At 43.8% G+C, this 15,979-nt stretch overlaps 1 protein-coding gene across 2 annotated transcripts in view; it reads left to right on the top strand.

Moving 5' to 3' along the window:
- IL17RD (interleukin 17 receptor D) overlaps positions 1–15,979 on the top strand; it is a 79,579-nt gene that overhangs the window by 28,413 nt on the left and 35,187 nt on the right. Inside the window, exon 1 of one of the 2 annotated variants that reach the window (XM_073644612.1) lies at positions 3,692–3,712. The exons of the other annotated variant lie outside the window; for it this stretch is intronic. The gene's annotated coding sequence lies outside the window, so the exon portion shown is untranslated. Of the gene's footprint in view, positions 1–3,691; positions 3,713–15,979 lie in introns of those variants that run through there. 2 annotated transcript variants of the gene reach the window in all.

Raw genomic sequence — 15,979 nt, 5'->3', positions numbered from 1 at the left:
GCTTGTCTACTGAAAGAAGTACTGAGCCAGGCCCCTTCAATCATTCACTCTGGGCATGCACACAGACAGCCGACATTGTCAAGGATAGTGCCGGAAGTAAAGCTGCCGGGATCCATGACGAAGCTACCAGAGGATTGGGTCACCTGGCCTGAATGAACTATTTTACTAAGCTATGTATCTCCATATTTTAAAGGGGTTGTCCCATCTGAAACTTTTCATGGCATATCCAAAGGATGTGCCATAAGTCTTTTTTTTTGTAACTGAATTCAGTCAGTCTCAAACTATGGCGACTTGATGGATGAACGATCTGTAGGAAGATCAATCTTGTGCAAACCTAGATAGATCCACCAGGGTCTTTTACCCCATTATCTTGATAGTATCAAGCCAAAGGGTTGCTGGTCTTCCTCTTCTCCTTGTTCCTTCTATTCTTCCGACAATGATGTCCTTCTCCAGTGACTGCTCTCTTCATTTATGTCCAAAGTAGGCAAGACTTGGCTTGGTGATCCTTGCTTCGAGTGACATGTCTGGCTTAATTTGTTCCAAGATTGATTTGTTTGTTCTTCTTGTCATCCATGGTATTGATAACCGTACTTAGAAGATATAATTTTTATTAAATCCTCTTTTTTTGGTGGCATCTGTATAAATTAAGCTTGCAAGCAGGGCCCTCACTCCTTTTTAATATCGGAGTTATGCTTATTCTGTAATGTCTTTTTGTCTGTTCAAGCCCTCCTAAAATTGTAAAGTGCTGCGGAATATGTTGGCGCTATAAAAATTATTATTATAAATTTTTTTTAAAGGAGATGTACAATTTGTTTGCATTTTCCTTCGTAAGATTGCAGGAATATATGGAAAACTTTTCTTTTACTGTTCAGCAGTGCGTGCCAGGATGACAATGTTAGCTTATGATAACCCAGCGCGACCACATCATAACCTGCATCTCCCGGCATGTTCTGACATCCCCCGTGTTTGATGCCGGGTTTAACAGGCCAGTTACTCTTCTTTTGAGGAACTGTAGTTGCACAAAATCTGTAATTACGAGTTAGTATCCGACTGGGGAGGTATCACGCAATCCTTTGTTTTGGCTTGCTTACAAGCGTACTTATAACAAATGTTAGGTGAAAATTCATTTTTTTGTGAGCAATTTTTTTCACTAAATAGGTTCCAACTTAAAGGTTTTCTAAAAAATTTGAGAGATTGAATACCATCAATAAACGTGTTCTGGCGATCCTGGCTGATTTCTGAACTTTCCATTGACTTCAGATCTCTTCGTTGGTATCCCGTCTGATTCTGCATCTTGTTGCTTGCAAGTTTCCAGGGTTCGTCTTGTTTTTCATGGAAATGACTTTTTAAGGCTCCATTTAAGTCAGCGTTTGTTAATTCCATTATTTGGCCTTACTATAAAAGCAGGAAAACTAAATTAAGTGGGCTCCAGATCCATTCCATATTCACACCAGCAGACTCCATTGGCATTTACTGGATCCATCAATTTTCCATCCTAGTCTGTCATTTTACTAAACAAAATAGAGCAGCATACACCGCAGTTTTTTCCGGCATTTATCAGTAGAATCTGTTCTATAGGATCCTGCACAGACCATGGCACGATCCGAACACCCACCATGATGTCTGGACTGGTGATGGGTTTCCTATTTCAAACTCAACAGCCTACATCTATATGAAACAGTTGAGTTTGGGTCAGGAGACCTGTTACTGGTCTGTACATCACAGTTTGTACTTGGACCGTGTTTTACGGGCATCTGAACTCAAGTTTAGGCTGGATTAACACATCCCTGTTTCCCAGTTCATTTACAGACTACGATGGTCAGACTGACCGCGGGTCTCCTGACTCAAAAGCCTCATAAGCATAGGTGTACATGGATGTCAAACAAGAATGTGTGAATTCAGCCTTAGTTTGTATTCCAATCAGAGTTTAGCCTGATCCCTTTTTTTCCCCTGAAATACAAAGTAATGTCATCTACATATTTAAAGATGTCTTGGGGTTTTATGTGACTCAAATCTTTACTTCACTCCCTATATCCAATCCCTCACTCATGTCACCTAAACCTCAAGAACATCTCCAGAATCCCAACTTTTTCTTACCTTTTGAAGCTGCAAAAACTTTTATTGTTGCTCTGATTCATTTTTATCTTGACTACTGCAACTCTCACTAAACTCTCCCATCTCCGATACAACAGCCAGGGTCATATTTCTGTTCTGCTGCTACACTGATGCCTCCACCCTGTGCCAGTCATTGCACTGGTTGCCCATCTGCTACATAATTCAACATAAACTTCTCATACTCACCCACAAAACTCTCCATATTGCGGCACCGCCCTACATCTCCTCCCTCATCTCTATCACTCTACCCATGGTCTCTGTTGTCTTAGATTATTAGCAGAACAGCCTCATATTCTGAACCTCCAACTTCTGTCTCCATAACTGTTCTCGTGCTGCGCCAGTTCTCTGAAATCCTCTACCCCAGACAGTGTGTTCTGAAAAAACATCTCTTTAGGCAGGCCTATCGCCTCACCTTGCTAATCTCGAACTGTTCTCCATTCTTCCCTTCTACACTTTCGTCAGAATCTGGTCCTTTTTATCATCACTCCTTGGCCACACAATAAAAACACTTTTTTTTATGTCCCCTCTTTTCCCTTATAGATTGTAATTTGTGAGCAGGGCAAGTTCCTTATGGTGTACTGATGTCTAGGCAACCATCCTGACGTTGCTACCGGCGCGTGCATACCTCCACACAGATTTGGTGTACACCTAGCCCTTCTTAGCAAAATCTTCAAGTTCGGACAACTTTAGTGTAATGTGTATAGTCTTCTAAACCTACACTCCAGAAGAAGTTTTGCATTATTTTTTATAGAACTTGAGATTACTCTTATGATGTTTTTTAGAAAGAAATATGGGGAAAGTGTTTGTCATTTTCAATTGTTTGCCGTTCCAAGAAGCAGCACCTAATTATTCATGTGGATAGAAGCCTTTCACTTGTTGCAAATCCTGGATTTGTCTCCCAATCTGTGTCCCGTGTTGCAGGGTATCCGCACAGACAGCCCTTTGTTCTCACAATAATGAAAACTCTGCTAAACATATTCAGGAAACGAGGGTTCTGGCCTGGTCACTGGAGTATCATTTATACCGCCACATCACGACAGCTCGCAGGAGAACCAAGGATTGTATACGGGGCTAGACGATTCCTCCCAAAGCAGATGTTGTCCAAATGAATGAATTTCATTCTTGCAGAGCCATTTTTTTAGTTACCCATCTTCAAATCCCTACTTGACTTGGGATTAGCTAGATTTATTAGCTTTAGTGACACGGATCCTGTCATATTTATGGTGGTTTTAGTATGGTGGGCTTGACTTACGGTATTACATAGTGTTGCAGATTAGATGATTATTAGCGATCGTGTAATATGGCAACTCAACACCACCGCCCCTTTATACTGGTTCTCCACCGACTGGAGGCACATTTGGACAAAGTGTATGCTTGTTCCCGTCACAATACCTGTTTTGTTCATTTTACCGAGAGGGAGGAGGAGGAGATCGGTGAAGAATGAATGTAGTTTGACAAGAATATAATTCCCTTCAGAACAGTCGAGTCCTGTTGTCTATTAAAACAGATGCAGGTACCTGAAAAACACTTTGTAGGACGGAGATACAGATCTCTTCTCAGCTGGATTGGATTTCCGAGTGGAATTGGTCCCAGAAAGGTCTGTTTAATATGTTCATAGCAAAGATCTGAGGCTTTAGTTGATGTAATTCTGTAAAATGTATACATCATAAAGCAGACCATAGGAGGCCGCCTATACACAATTAACTTACTTAGCGCGTGCCGTCTCCAAAGTGCATGAGCTCATGAGGATTTCATTTTGGACTCTTGTGTTTTTTATTCCTTTGCCGCCTGCTCTGTGAGTTTGTGCTGGACTTTTTTTTTTTGTTTGAAAATTTTAATTTTGGGTTTTGGTTCAGTGAATTCAACATAAATGGCATGCATGGATAAAATCAGCATACAGAAGGATGAACAAATATTTGAGACCTTGATTTGACAAAAAAAAAAATCTAGTTACTTTAATTAAGGCCATGTTCCCTTTTTCCCCCAAAGCATTTTTTGTGCTAAAAATCTGCCTTTAAAGGGGACTTGTCACCAAGTCAAAAGTGGCCAGTTTTTGCTCTTTTTTTATTCCTGTTGCTCCTCTTGAGTATGCGGTTTTTTTTTTTTGTTTTTTTTTAAATCCTCCATATGGGACCAGAGATATGGACATTTTTATTTAGTACTCATTTTTATGATCTTTACCAGGGGGTGTGGCTCATGGGGTAATTTTTCAGAGTAGTCTAAAGACATGCCCCCAAGAGAATCCTGTGAGTCACGCCCCCTTAGGGAGACCTTAAAACTCGGCACTAAATAAAAAGGCCGATATCTCTTGAACCGTGTGGCGGATTTTTAAAAAATAAAAAGCGTTATATTCAGGGGAACAGTGGAATTAAAATTAAAACAAAAACTGGACAATTTTTTTCCCTGCTGTCAGGTTCTCTTTTAGGTCAAATTCAGATACATGTATATCACGGTCCAAGTCTGGACTGCAAGGCATGGACATGGCCGCAGGTCTCCTGATCATACATGACCGTTTTATACATGCCTATTAAGATTATAAAGTAAAGCCTTAGAATCTGTCGCTGCAGGAATCCTAGTTTTTCTGCATATATCTCAGTATTGCCATGAATGGACATTGTAATGCTGTTTACTTTCTTGAGATAAAATGAAATTCTTATTAAAGCAGGCCTGGAGCAAATCCATCAGCCGGTAGCAAGTAACCTTTTTGCCTCATTCGTGGACGAAAGGAAAACAATCAACCCTCAAAGTAGATGTTAAAATTCAGGCTCTGAGCGCAACGCGGAACATATTTAGAAATTTAGAGCATGTCCAGCCTATGGCATGCATAGGAGAAAGGGGGCCCCATAGCAAAGATCAACCTAGACCTCCCATTATGTGCTGTGTTTTGCCACCCAGAGGATGGAATTTCATTCCCTTTCTCGTGCAGTTCCTCTGCTATTAATGGTCACCTACCTAACTTTTTTTTGGCTTTTTAAAGGGTATCTATCACCAGGTTCATGCTATTTGACCTGATCCTGGCTGGTGTATGGAGCATTGTTTGCAGGCAGTACTCCATGGGAAGAAACTATACAAATTAGCTCTTGTACAGAAGGATGTGCACTCGCATCGGTTTAACCAGACCCCCATCTGCAGGATTTTTGACTCGTATGAATACATAGCAGGGTACTGGTTGGCAGAATGAGCCAATTTAGAGTAGAAGGTTGTCTACATTGTTTTGACTCATGTGAGAGTTTCCTAATTTCATGAGGAGAGCTAATTTGCATCTTTAAAATGTTATTCCCAAACCCATCGTCGCAAATGGATATCGTCAGATTAGTGCAAGCTATTTTGCAATTTACTGCTTATTAAAATTTTCAGCCGTTCTTGAGATATTAACACTTTTTTTTTTTTTTTTTTTTACAGCTAGTTTCCCAGGAGACCGACCACCGCTGCTAAACCGTAGAACTTGCACAGTGCTAATCAGCTCTTTTCTATTGAGTTTTGTTTTGAAGTTGGCCAGGATCACTGGAGTGTGCTGTTGCCTCCTAATATCGGCCAGCTTCATAGCAATGATTAAATGCTTTAGACAGCAGCAGTGGTCGGTCTCCTAGGCAACAAGCCTGACAACACTTGAGAAAAGTGTTACTATCTCAAGAACGGCTGCAAATTTTAATACGCAGTAAATTGCAAATGATCACTTGCTGTCTTATAGAATAATTTTAGGGTGCAGAAGTAGAATCTTTCCTATGTACTTCCCTTTCACTTGAATCCACACCTGATTTTGGCACATGTGGGTGCACCCTCCATTCTAGATGCCCCAGACTGCCATAATCACAGATCAATCAATGAATTGAACTGCGGGAGACGGAAGTGCAGACAAACACGATGTCTGATGCTTCCTAATGGGTGGAGCTGGGGGGAACGAAAACACATGGCCAGTAATGGATCCCACATGTTGGCAGAATATTCCCTGCTCAGCACTGCTGCGGGGCTTAGCTGCTTCCTATCTGCTGTAATTATTATGCAACAATTACCGATGCCTGACTTCCCTGCTGTTCCCTGATTAGTTTACATTCTGTATCAAAGTTGCTTCCTGATTTTATGCTCATTGCAAATACCTTAAACTCTCAGGAAAAGCCGATTTATTTTTATTTATTTATTTATTTTTTTCTTTCTAATTATTATTATTATTAATAAAATATATATATATATATATAATATTATTTTATATCTTTCCGCCCCCCCTCCCCTCCAAAAAAAAGTTTTATTAACATTCTTTTAACATTACTAGAAAACCTGCACCCCACAAATTGAGCTGGTTTGTAGGGTTGATATTAGGTGGAAGTATTGCTGTACGGTCACATTATCTTATCCCATATGTATGCTTCCAAAATGTTTAGGGGGGACGCAGAAAAGTTGGCAAATCTTCCAGGCTCTGCGCAGACTTCCAATAAGGCTGCACTTTCCCAATGTTTCCTGCATTGTGATGCCAAGTCCCGGCATCCAGACGTCAGGGAGCTTGAGGGACGTATGGATGAGACGTGACCTAAAGACGGGGTTGTGTTTATGTGAAAAAAAATAAAACGGGGGCACGGACCCCATCTCAATGGTAAACAATACATAAAAGTTGGAAAGTATGTTTTGTTCTACTGCAATTGTCATTTACCAAGATAAGTCATTATAGAGCCAACATGGAAGCACAGAGTTTGCTAGATGGGAAAGCGGTTGCGATCTGCTGTGGCTCATAGGGAATAACCCCCATCTATGACGGTCATATGCTCTGAGCGGTCCTGACAGGGCTTGAAATGCTTTCTGAAACTACATGAGAAGTTTTTGCAAAAAACATAAGTTGGCCGTGGACCTTTTATAGACATTGTAAGTAGAGATGAGTGAACCCGAACTGTAAAGTTTGAGGTTTGTATTGGTGCTGAACTGTGACTTCTCCTGGAAATCCATTTTACAAAGCGGAGAGGGAGAGATTTTTCAGCTCTAAAGTTGATTTTTATGCGATTCTGGTACCCGAACCAAACTTTGGACTAAAGTTCAGTGGAACCCGAACTTCAACGGGTCCGCTCATCCCTAATTGTAAGTCTTTAAAGGAAATAAAAAAGTTTTCTGCCGCCTGCGGTGCTCCAACTGCTGCTGATCTGCAAGTCTCCAAATGCTACTTCTAATCCAAAGGCTTTCTGGGACTTGCAGTTATTGTTAAAAAAAGATAACTTTAATAAAGTTATTTTTACATTTTTGCAATATAAGTAATTTAATTATTGAAGATCTAACTATAAGATTGTAACGTCTGGTAGTTGTCCGTGTCTCCATGGCAGGATGGGCTGTAGTGTTCAATATCTGTTCTAGAAATCGTTTCTCTTTAGGCAGAGGTTTTTTTTTTTGGGGTATATGCTAAATACATCTTCTGAGGCTTCCCTGCTAAATTAGAAAGTTGAGGCGGGTGGTCTTGTGTTTCCGATCTGGGTCACTGACTCCTGTAAGACGAAGCTTGTTCATGGATCCATGGAATCTGATGGAGGCAGACAGGAAGGGGAATTGATGCTATTTGGTGTTTAGAAGTGCATGACACGGACCTTGGGGTTTTGGAGCCAGTTCAGATTGATATATACTCACAAAGCACTGATTAGCTTCTGTTTGTCTAGGCATTTGTTTAAGATAGGCATCGTATAGTAGCCTGGACCACCCTCTTCTAAGGCCGTATTACTCACTGGAGGATCGCATTGCAATGCTCGGACTGGCCGTCGGCTATCCCGACCTTAGCCTGACAGCTGCATAGAAATACATTCTGTCACGTTCAGGTAAGAAAAGCTGATGGCCAGTCCAAGGTTTGCAATGTGAGTAATATGGCCATCTAACTGTGCCCTAATTCTGATAGTAGCTCTACAGCACCCAGCTCGTCGGCCAGCTTATTGCCAAGGGTTCGAGAAGGTGACCTGTTCCAGTTTGTCGAGATTATTGCATAGCTTTCTTATGCAAGGATAAAATTTAGGGTACAATCGCATGGGACTGAAATTTTCCACACCATTTCCACTACAAACCCACATTCATTAGCATCTGTGATGGCAAATCTGCACTCCATGCAAATTATTTTACCCCTTCCCACCCCAAAAACAAATGTATATATTTGGCTGGGGCAAAGAAGAGCATAAATAGTACTACGATTTTGCAGACCTTACAAAGTAATTTTGCCCCTACTGAAGCCCCTTAGTGTTCCCACACACTATAATGGTCTCTAGCACTCCAAATAGTATTAATAGCCCCTGTACAACTTTCCACACACTATGAAGCCCCACAAATAGTCCTCCACATAGTATGGTGGCCCCACAAATAGTTCTCCACATAGTATGGTGGCCCCACAAATAGTTCTCCACATAGTATGGTGGCCCCACAAATAGTTCTCCACATAGTATGGTGGCCCCACAAATAGTTCTCCACATAGTATGGTGGCCCCATAAATAGCCCTCCACATAGGATGATGGGCCCCATAAATACCCTCCACATAGGATGATGGACCCCATAAATAGCCCTCCACATAGTATGATGGGCCCCATAAATAGCCCTCCACATAGTATGATGGGCCCCATAAATAGCCCTCCACATAGTATGATGGGCCCCATAAGTAGCCCTCCACATAGTATGATGGGCCCCATAAATAGCCCTCCACATAGTATGATGGGCCCCATAAATAGCCCTCCACATAGTATGATGGGCCCCATAAGTAGCCCTCCACATAGTATGATGGGCCCCATAAGTAGCCCTCCACATAGTATGATGGGCCCCATAAGTAGCCCTCCACATAGTATGATGGGCCCCATAAGTAGCCCTCCACATAGTATGATGGGCCCCATAAGTAGCCCTCCACATAGTATGATGGGCCCCATAAGTAGCCCTCCACATAGTATGATGGGCCCCATAAGTAGCCCTCCACATAGTATGATGGGCCCCATAAGTAGCCCTCCACATAGTATGATGGGCCCCATAAGTAGCCCTCCACATAGTATGATGGGCCCCATAAGTAGCCCTCCACATAGTATGATGGGCCCCATAAGTAGCCCTCCACATAGTATGATGGGCCCCATAAATAGCCCTCCACATAGTATGATGGGCCCCATAAGTAGCCCTCCACATAGTATGATGGGCCCCATAAATAGCCCTCCACATAGTATGATGGGCCCCATAAGTAGCCCTCCACATAGTATGATGGGCCCCATAAGTAGCCCTCCACATAGTATGATGGGCCCCATAAGTAGCCCTCCACATAGTATGATGGGCCCCATAAGTAGCCCTCCACATAGTATGATGGGCCCCATAAGTAGCCCTCCACATAGTATGATGGGCCCCATAAATAGCCCTCCACATAGTATGATGGGCCCCATAAGTAGCCCTCCACATAGTATGATGGGCCCCATAAGTAGCCCTCCACATAGTATGATGGGCCCCATAAATAGCCCTCCACATAGTATGATGGGCCCCATAAGTAGCCCTCCACATAGTATGATGGGCCCCATAAGTAGCCCTCCACATAGTATGATGGGCCCCATAAATAGCCCTCCACATAGTATGATGGGCCCCATAAATAGCCCTCCACATAGTATGATGGGCCCCATAAGTAGCCCTCCACATAGTATGATGGGCCCCATAAATAGCCCTCCACATAGTATGATGGGCCCCATAAGTAGCCCTCTACATAGTATGATGGGCCCCATAAATAGCCCTCCACATAGTATGATGGGCCCCATAAATAGCCCTCCACATAGTATGATGGGCCCCATAAATAGCCCTCCACATAGTATGATGGGCCCTACAAAGTACTCATTGATTTAAAAAAAAAAAATGCTCTCCTCTACCCGTTCCCCAGCTGCTTCAGTCTTTGCAGTGGGTGGTCTGCACTGCTTGGCACAGTGGCCGCAATGTAATGATGTCATTGCTCCCCCTGCGCTGAGACGTCAGACGCACAGGGAGAATGACGGAGGAGGGAGCGTCTTGTGACAGCTGCATAGTCTGCCGCTATTAGCGGTGCACCACTGACACTACCATACAGCAATGTACACATTTCATAATGCCGAAGTATGGAGACTATGGGTACCAGCATTCAGGCTCCGTGGGAAAAGCATCACAATTCGCTTGAGGGTTTAAAAGGTTATTCTCATCATCATGCATAATTATTGCAAAGTGCTTGTAAAAACAAGCAGCTTTGTAATCTGCCTCCTATTAAAGAGCCTCTTCATTTTCAAGAACAGAGAAATTTTTAATTCCTTTAGTTTACTGTTCATTGCCTAAGATACTGGCCGCCTCCTAGAGCTTTCAATTACGGTACTATATATATATATATATATATATATATATATATATATATATATATATATATATATATATATATATATATATATATATATATATATATATATATATATATATATTATAAACTAGGGTTAAACTAGATCCCAGCAATCGGGGATCTTCACAGCGATTTTAGATTCTAAAGTGCTCTGAGAACTTTGGAGTGTCTGACATGGATTATAATCAGGCCTCATGCGGCTGACACAGATTACTGGGGATAGCCGTCGGCTCAGCTCTGAGTTTCCTTTTTCTTTAAACCCAGCAACATCCATGGGATACTATGGTGCAAGCGGCTGAATGGTTGCCCCACTCTCTGGGGTTTCCACTTCTTTGAAACACTTCCTAAACTTTTTTTTCACACTAAAACTAATTGGAAATCAAAATGTTGGCCCCCTAAACGCTGTGCTCAAAAGTCATCAACTGCTTCCCTCTTCTCCGGGAGAGAGACATTCATCTATGAACTTTCAAAACTTTTAGATCTGGTTCAAAATCCACTCTAGAAAGTCCAGCAAAGTACATTACAATACCATAATGTTTTATCCGAAATCTTTGAACAGTCCAAGTTCTGATTTTCAGAGCTACAAACCCCCTGCAGAGATACAGAATGAAATAACACAATTCTGATTGTCTGCAGACACCACTAGAGGGCGCCTAGGAGCTTATTGCCTACAACTTTTTTTTCCTACTGATTTTGATGAATGCAGTAAGCTCATTGGCTCTTCCTAGAAGTGACTGTAAGAGAAAATTGTCTTCAAGCAGGGAATGTGATAAAAAATTATATATGTTATGTAAAAAATCCCTCCTGCTTTGTTGACTTAATCACATCGCTGGAATCAGGTTCTCTGCCCCCTAAATCACGCTGCTCTCGGATGGGATAGCAAAAACCTGGTGACACATTCCCTTTATGGAGGATCGGTCACTTGCAAAAAATATGGTGTAAATGCCGCTGTTCTCATGAATCTGGCATTCTTTATTCCTGTGTCTCGCTGTTCCTGAGACATGACTCCCTCTTCTTCCCCAGATGTAAATCTAGTCTTTTAGAGCCAACTTGGCGTGATCCTCAAAAAACTCCTATAGAGAAGAATTGAGAACAGTGCCCACTTAGCTAAAAATACTAAATTTACACTCCGGGAAGAAATCGCCATTTCTCAGGAATGGAGAGGTGCAGGAACAAAAGGAAAAACCTCGCCGGATTCAATAGAACAGCGGCATATTACATATTTATGGCATAGTCTCTTCTTGTGGAGAGTAACATGCAGGGTTAAAAGACTTCTAGGCCATGCAATAAACCTCTGGGAAATTTAGAAAGAGCACTGGAACTCTAGTGCCACCTACTGGACGTAGCAATATTAAAAGACAATATTGAGCCTTTAACAACCCTTGCCATATGACTTAAAATAAAAGACAAACGAGAATCTCAATTTGCAGGCATGTTGTTTCGGGGGTGTTGCCCCATCTCAGTGCAAAGCATGAGATCTGATTTGGCTGTATGCCAGGCCTCTGGAGCATTGCATAACCTATAAGTCTTCTTCCCCAGGCATGTCACTCTCCACAAGGATAAATGTTACCCCTTAGACCCCAGTCAGAGGCCTCTCATACAGCCAAATCAGATCTCTTGCTTTGCAATGAGGAAGGGCAACAGCCCGAAACACTGTCTCTGCAAATTGAGATTCTGGTTTGGCTTTTATCCTAAGTCATATTGCAAGGCTCGTTAAAGGGTCGATGTTGACTTTTAGGATTGTTACTTCTAATAGGTGGCGCTAGCGTTCTAGTCCTCTTCCTGTCTGAAGAGGCTATTTGCATATTTATGGTAAGTGACAGGTCCCCTTTAAGACAGTGAGCGAAAAAAATCATGGGCCAGCTTTATCTATACAGGGGAATTTGTAGCTCAGGTTTTCCAATATTTTAATACATAAATAAATCAAACTGAATATTTAAAATAAAGTTTGTAAAACTTTCAAGAATTGGCATTTGAAACCATTCACATCTATACATTCTACAAATAAGGGTTGCAAGAGTGCCTATAGGCCTTTATGTCAGGAAATGGCCGATATGGGCTCTGTATGTATTATGTGGAAGGCAAAAAAAGCAATAGATAAAATAAAGCAAAGTCTTGCCTGGACATAGCCCTAAGGTGAGATGTTTGAGCCCATAACACTCAAAGGTTTAGGATGTCAAAACAAATCCATCTGGTCACATCAGAGTGTGACGCTGTGTACAGTAAAGCACCACTTCCCAATCCTTGTAAACTGCCTTTGAACTTTGTGTAAACTTTCTGAAGCACTGGAGGTGTTGGTGCAGGTGTTCACTGGTGTGGAGACCAAAAGCTATTTATTAGGCAATAAAGCCAGAGGGGCTTTGAGACCATTGTTAGGCGAGATAGCAGTCATATCCCCTCTATACATGAAAGGGACCGGAAAAACATAATTGTCTCAAACTGTTGGTGTGGGCTGCATTCCACTCACAGTATGGTCGGATAGTAAATTTGCAACTTATGTTCATTACTTGATGTCCCATCCTGTAGCGATGCACTAGTTTTGCTGTTTAATGGGGTGTTTCTGCAGACTGAGCTTCCGCAAGATAATCAGTATGATAACATTTAGTATATTGGTGGCCATATGCTGTAGGTACCTGTTAGCCAATTTCTTATTTGAATGAAACCTATTTTTCCCAACGTCTCAATACACTTGCACGCCCGACCTTTGCAAAAAATGCCTCTCTTGCCTCCCGCTTGCCTCCATCTTGCCTCCCTCTGTCCCCCCCTTGCCTCCCACTGGCTCCCCCTTGCCTCCCACTGGCTCCCCCTTGCCTCCCACTGGCTCCCCCTTGCCTCCCACTGGCTCCCCCTTGCCTCCCACTGGCTCCCCCTTGCCTCTCACTGGCTCCCCCTTGCCTCCCACTGGCTCCCCCTTGCCTCCCACTGGCTCCCCCTTGCCTCCCACTGGCTCCCCCTTGCCTCCCACTGGCTCCCCCTTGCCTCCCACTGGCTCCCCCTTGCCTCTCACTGGCTCCCCCTTGCCTCCCACTGGCTCCCCCTTGCCTCCCACTGGCTCCCCCTTGCCTCCCACTGGCTCCCCCTTGCCTCCCACTGGCTCCCCCTTGCCTCCCACTGGCTCCCCCATGCCTCCCACTGGCTCCCCCATGCCTCTCACTGGCTCCCCCATGCCTCTCACTGGCTCCCCCATGCCTCTCACTGGCTCCCCCTTGCCTCTCACTGGCTCCCCCTTGCCTCTCACTGGCTCCCCCTTGCCTCTCACTGGCTCCCCCTTGCCTCCCACTGGCTCCCCCTTGCCTCCCACTGGCTCCCCCTTGCCTCCCACTGGCTCCCCCTTGCCTCCCACTGGCTCCCCCATGCCTCCCACTGGCTCCCCCATGCCTCTCACTGGCTCCCCCATGCCTCCCACTGGCTCCCCCATGCCTCCCACTGGCTCCCCCATGCCTCTCACTGGCTCCCCCATGCCTCTCACTGGCTCCCCCATGCCTCCCACTGGCTCCCCCATGCCTCCCACTGGCTCCCCCTTGCCTCTCACTGGCTCCCCATTGCCTCTCACTGGCTCCCCCTTGCCTCTCACTGGCTCCCCCTTGCCTCTCACTGGCTCCCCTTGTCTCATGTGAGAACAAAAGGATCAGGCATGTTGACATTTGACATGCTCGACCCTCCTTTTCAGTATTTGTTGTTTGGGAAGAGTCGAGACACCCTTAAACACAATGGTTGGCTGGTCCTTCCAAAATGCCTGGATGTGTCCAATATTCATCTAACTTGCATAGCCACTTTAAAGGGTTTATATCCTATTCCGAAGTTGTCCGCAGTGATCTCTGGCAATCCCATAGAGAATAAGTGATGCGTGGTTATGCATGCTCGACCTCTGCTTTATTCAAATGTGGCTCTTCTGAGGTCTGTTCACAAGATTGTTAAGGGTCCCAGCGGACAAACCTGCTGAGATCAGGACGTTCTACCCTATCCTTGGTATGCTCCCTTTTAAGTAACGCTTAGGGGTTTGTTCACACGTGTTTTGAATATTGGCAGCGGAATAACAATGGGGCTAATCCTTGTGCTTGTCTACTGCAAAGCTGCAGCACATCCACAGCAGAACTCCAAGTGTAGCCTTGGATTTCTGCTCCGGATCGATAAGTAAGGCATGTGTAAGATTTGCAATTTTAGCAGTAATGACTCTGGGACGGACTGTATGCTGTGTACCCACCACTGCCCTGTGCGTGTGCCCTTAGACCCATTAAGCTCGGCCTACATACCGCAGAGCACCTGATCACCATGTATGTTAAAATTTATATACAGCCCTACTGAGGAAATGAAGACCAGAAGTCCTTCAATCAGAGACAGACAACTGACGTAAAGAAACACACATCAGGGATCTATTATGAAAACCCACTTGAAGGGGATCATTCTTTTTCTTCTTCTAAAGGATATAAAAGATTAAAAAGAATCAGTTGTTAGAGTGGAAAAACTGAAGTGCCCCTTATTTAGGGTGCTCGTATAGTGAGCTGTAGTGTGCCGCATTGCAGAATCACATGCAGGTTTAAAAGGCGTTGCTGGGGTTCTGTGGCATATGTTGTTTTTTTATGGATGAAACATGCTTCCCCTGTGAAAATAAAAAATAATTTAAAAAATCCTCTAATTATGGATGTATAGCACTAGATGTACAGACACCTTTAAAGGCCATCGTACACATTAGACTGTCAGCCAAACTCCCTAATATCGGCAGGCTCAGCTGAAATGGGGGCACCCGACTCTGACAGATGATGTCGGGGGAGAGATAAGAATCCGGCATGTTTTGATTTCAGACTGTTGATCCTTTTTGTTTTCTGTGACATAAGGCCCCATTCACTTTGTGTTCTTCCCCATGTTCAGTGGTCCGAGGCTTGCTTCCAAACACCCGTCAAAATGGGATTCGGGCATATACACCGACGGGCCATTGATTATGTCAATGCGTCTGGGTGTCCTCCTCCAGTTGTTGTATACACAATTATGGCAGCACGGTGGCTCAGTGGTTAGCATTGTGGCTCAGTGGTTAGCACTGCCGCCTTGCAGCACTGGAGTCCTGGGTTCAAATCCCACCAAGGACAACATCTGCGAGGAGCTTGTATCTTCTCCCCGTGTTTGCGTGGGTTTCCTCCCAAACTCCAAAGACGTCCTGATAGGGAATCTAGATTGAGAGCCCCATTGGGGTCAGTGCCGATAATGTCTGTGGTATTAATGGCACTATATAAGTGAGTAAAATAAATAAATAAAAAATAAATAGTCAATGGCCCCGTCGGATTCTCGTTTTTCGGGGGTTTTGGACGTAAGCCGTGACAGGACCACTGAACGGGGAAGAATGCAGTGTGAAAGGGCTATAAGTAGTGATGAGCGAGCATGCTCGTTTAACCCTTTCACCGAGCATGCTCGAGTGCTTTCCAAGTATCTTCAGCGTGCTCGTATATTATGTTCAAGTCCCTGCTCTGCATGATTTACAGCTGTTAGACCGCCTCAACACATGCAGAGATTGCCTGTTTGTTAGGGAATCCTCAAATGTGTTGA

The sequence above is a fragment of the Phyllobates terribilis genome, unplaced genomic scaffold (genome assembly GCF_046119375.1).
Source record: "Phyllobates terribilis strain yellow unplaced genomic scaffold, ASM4611937v1 Scaffold_8__6_contigs__length_399053987, whole genome shotgun sequence".
NCBI classification, from domain to species: Eukaryota; Metazoa; Chordata; class Amphibia; order Anura; family Dendrobatidae; genus Phyllobates; species Phyllobates terribilis.
Note: the sequence above shows the minus strand (reverse complement) of the source record. Positions and strands in the feature narration are given on the sequence as shown.